Raw genomic sequence first — 4,916 nt, forward strand, 5'->3', positions numbered from 1 at the left:
GTCAGCTCCCGCCGCGGCCCCTTCCCCGCCGCCGCCCGGAAGGGAAGCACCAGCCGCGCCGCGCACTTCCGGCACCGCCCACAGCCCGCCCCGCCCCGCCCCGCCCCGCTCACTCCTGAGGGAGCCGGGGGACGCCGTAATGGCGGCACACCTTGAGGGGCGGGTAGCAGCCTCGGGGGCGGCCCCGGCTGTGCGAGAGGCGCTCCCTCAGTCCCCGGCCTCCCCTGCCCTCCCCTCAGAGCGTGCGGCGGGCCCTGCCGCGGCTGAGCCGGGAGGTGGAGCCGAAGGACAGCGTTTAGAGTCGGTCAGCCCGGCGGGGGGCGACGCTGAGCCCTGCCCGGCCTTCGGGGGCAGCTGTCCGCGGTACGGCGGCCGCAGGTCGCGTCCAGTTACGAGCAGGAGCCCCCCTGAGGGAGCACTGCCTGGGAGAGGGGTGCGGGAGCCGCCGAACCGCCTGCCTGGGCGCTTTGGGTTTTTGTCAGTATCACCAAAAAAAGGTATTCAAAGGTGGGTTTCGAAAGAGAGCAGTGGCATAATTTGTAGATACTTAAGGGAAGTATTATTCTTAAAGCGTGAGTGGAAACATCTAGAGAGCGGCTCCGCGCAGAGCTGTTCCTGAGGTGATTCCCGCCCCGCTGGCAGCAGGGCTTGGCCGCTCGGGGAGGTTTTCACCGCGTGGCTCCTGGGAGCTATCCCTGCCATCATTGCCATTGCAAATCGCAGAATGATTAGAGTTGGGAAGGACCTTAAAGACCATCGCCTTCCACCCCCCTGCCATGGGCAGGGACACCTCACAGTAGTCCAGGTTGCTCAAAGCCCCATCCAGCCTGGCCTTGACCACCTCGAGGGGATGGGGCATCCACAGCTTCTCCGGGCAACCTGTGGCTGGGGTGGAATTGGGTGTTCACCAGCAATGAAATGAACAGGTCAAAGATGACTTCCATAGATATTTCATACCACAAGTTAAAAAGTGCATCTAACCCAGTCAAGTGTACCTGATCCATTAGGATATACCTTTCCAAATTTGTGCAATGAAATCTTCAGCCAATTGCAACAAGATACATTCAGATAGTCTTTAATGTATTTTTTAACAGAATTGTTTTTGTCTCACTGTTTTTCCTGTGACAAGGAAAAAGCATAGTGCCACTTAAATATGAGTCAATTGTCTTGCAAAAGACAGCAGACTAAATTAATACTGTATCTATGTAGTTTTGAATGCTTAATTCCATTTCAGAAACCCACTTATGCCTTTTTCAATTACACATATTTTTCTAAAACAAAATTACTTGACATTTTCTGGTTTGTATTTCAGTTCAAAGGTGATTTATTTTTTTTCTAGAAAGGGTGGGGAAGAAACTGAAGTAATCCCTTTTCAGCTATGCGTTTCCAAGGGAAAAGTATCCCTCCATCTCCAACACACGTCTGGTCAGAAAATCATGCTGAAGTTCCAAGCTATAAATTGATATATTATTAAAAAAAAAAAAAAAAAAAAAAAAGCCAATTAGGAACAAACTGAGGTCAGCATTTTTAAAAGTATTATCCTTGAAGCTAAGTTGGACGATTTGGACTGTATTTTTAAAGTTCATTTTATGAAATGAATTGGTTAAGAAAAATCTCAGTTAAGAGTTGTTCATGTAAAGACATATTATGTTGCAGAAGGTAAAAACCTTGTAAGCTTTGCAGGCAAAAAAATCTAAGTTCAATAAGCATAGGAAAATCTGCTGGCAGAGCTAATGGAACTTGAGTAAATGATCAAATCTCAATAACTTTTTTCTTCTATCTTTATAGTCTCTAGGGTCTTAAGTCCTTCTCTTTGTCTTAGGTGTACTGATAAATGCTGTGTGTAAAATGACTTGTAGAGTACAAGGCTTGTGCGTGATTAATTTCTCATACTGTTGATGATTGCATTGAAATGGAGAGGACTATTCATAGTGCACACATATGTGCAAGATACATGACTTATGGTCAGATGATTGTAGATACATCTAATGCCTTGCATAAAGATCACCAGTAACTTTTCCATTTTTTTTTTCCTTTTAAGCATAAGAATATTAAGTAGATCAAGCAAATCCAGAAAAGTAAGGAATGTCTACCAAGTAGGCATAAACTTGGCAAGGTGCATTGTTGGGTTGTTTGGTTTTTTTCTGCTTTCATCTGCCTTCTGTTTTCATCAGCTAGATGAAAAACCTTGAAGTGTGGTTATACAACAACTGTAAAAATAGCACTGAAAGGCTGCATTTCAGTTATTTCCCTAGGCTCCATATCAACTGCACTCACCACAATAAAAAACATTATAATTGCCATTCCTGTAAGTTCTCCTTGGCATCTGGTAGGCAAGTGGTATTCTTTCTGGCTCATAAATCATCACTGGAAATAAATAGCTCTAGAATAGAAAATGGGTTGATTGTGGGTGAGCCAAAATAGAATCCAAAATAGAAGAGCTTATGCTCTTCACCGTATTGTCTCTGCATTGGGAAGAGGAGCGTGTAGTAGTAGATGATGAAAATGATGCCAAATGAAAACAGAGATGTAGTGAGAAACAAAGGCAGCACTTTTACCCAGTCATTTTCTTACGATGATTAAACATATTTTGTCGTAATTAGCAGAGATTATGTATTATCTGTCACGTGTCATACAAGCTCACCAGTGCACTAGCAAGGGGTACTGAGCCAAATGTGCAAAACCAGAATGTGGCAGTGCAGGTGTGCTCTGTGCTTGCCAGTTACAGCACGTGTCTGGGAGTGCATTGTGATGTCTCCATGATCAGGGAAAGGGGTTGTGTCTGAAGTTCTGCGTTTAGCTTTCCTGGCATTTTTTTTTTTTTCTTTCTGTTTTAAGAACCAGAGTGGCTACTGCAGCCATATTGTCTTTTGATGATGGCAGGCTTTGAGTTCTTTTCTCTCCGTGCTATCATTCCCATCCCCTACAGAGTCCTTGTGTGTCATTTCTTGTTAGAGAGGCTTGGCAAAGCAGGAGGCGATTTAGCACTAAGGAAATAACAAACCATATGGAATCGGGAAATTATATAGAAAAGAATTCACAGAAATAGAAACATTTATCCCATAAACAGAAGCGTATAGTGTAAAATAAACACATTTGAATACAATTAGACATATCATCGTACACAAAACCCCATATTTTAGACACATCACAGAAATAGGTGTGTTTTTAATCAGGAACTTCTTTGCACTATCGTCACCAGAGAGTTCCTGTTCTGATCTCACTGCTTTTCAGCTATCTTGATTTCAGCATGCTTAAAATACGTTCACTGCTTTTGTATTTTATGGTGACTTTTGTCTGAATGACTAAATATGTGGAGTCCTCTAAGTGGATGCACATTTACAATGCATTGCAGGAAATATTAAAGTGGTATAGAAGTAAGAATGAGGAAGGGTAAATTGAGAGAAAGTAGACATTTTTTGAGCACTGAGAATATTAGATAAGCAATGAACTGTTGAATGATTACAAAACTGGGATAGAATATCAAGCCACATTGAAGTAAGAATTGATAGTTTCATTTTTCTATATCAGGAATATTCTGTAGTTTCGAGGTTTGTGTTGGTGCGTGTGTATATATGCTAAAGATGGCAGAGGAAGAGGTTACTCTACACTTTCTTGTGGAAGCACTTCTGTGCTTCTAAACTGAGGGAAGGTTGTGTTTAGTATAATAATTTTCCTTGTAGGTTACCAGACAATGTTTAAATAAGGCTATTTTGTTCTTATATACAACTATGCTCAAAAGGTTTTTATTCAAAATATCCTATAATTCCTAATGCTGGTACAGGTCCAAGAATGGGACCCCGGCTCTAGGTAGGGATTCTGGGGTTATCAGTGTATTTCTGAAAGTTATTTTCATTTCTCTGGATCTGTGGGTCACAGGCAGAATCATTTATGGAAATGAGTCTGATGTAAACTATAGCATCAAATTTTATCTAATTTTCATCTAATTTATATGGAAAGGCTTGAGTATTAAATAAAGTGGTTGCTAACAGAGGGGAAAAAATTGCAATTTTTTTTAGTGCTTGTGGTCCAATTAATTATCATTGTTCTACTTTTTTGTGTTCTTCCCAGCTTATACTATAATGTTATACATTGATGAGAGACTGAACAGTTCCACTGTGTTCCTGGTTTTCAGTTGTAAAAGCACTGATCCTCTTCATCTCCTCAAATAGAGTTTTTAGCCTTTTTTTTTTTAGCAGTTAGCAAGATTTCTAATGTTAAAGGTTTTCAGCTGAGCTCTACATGTATGCATTTATGTCTACAAAAGTACGAGGCCTATTTTGAAGAAAAACAACTGTGATTTGTCTCCCATTTTGGAAGCAGATCCTGTAGTTCTGAAAAGAGCTACCGCTGCGATCCTTTGTTCTGCCATAAAACGGTGGAAATGTCTTCCTCCGATCCCAATAGATTTGTTGCTGTTCTGTGCCTGCAAGGGCTAAATTTTAATTTATGAAAATGCACAGAAGTAGCTTACGTGCTTAATGTTATTTGTGCTGCTGCTTTTTTTTTTTTTAAATTCAAAATTTTAAAGAGCAAGATGTGCTATAATTAAACTTTTGATGTCCTCTCTTCGTAGTAAAAAGAATCATCGATGACTGTGCCCTCACTGTGTAACAGCCCCATGAAAAGAGCTTACGTAGATGTAAATGATTCATAGGCCTCCTCTGCAGGGCCGGATTTCGTTTTTATGGCTCAAAAAGCGTGTGCGGCCCAGCCTTGCTGAGCTGACCCCAAACCCAAGCCTCCCCCTGGATGTGCTGGCGGGGGGCGCCGAGCCGGTGGGATTTTCCCGCAGCCTGTTCCCAGAGTTTGCCTGCGGTGCTCAAAGCCGTGCGGCGGCAGCGCTCCCTCTCCCCCGGGAGCGGGAGGGAAGGGGCTGCGGCTGCCGGGAACCGCGGGAGCGGAGCGGGACGCGC

This window comes from Numenius arquata, chromosome 11, assembly GCF_964106895.1.
Source record: "Numenius arquata chromosome 11, bNumArq3.hap1.1, whole genome shotgun sequence".
In the NCBI taxonomy this organism is placed as follows: domain Eukaryota; kingdom Metazoa; phylum Chordata; class Aves; order Charadriiformes; family Scolopacidae; genus Numenius; species Numenius arquata.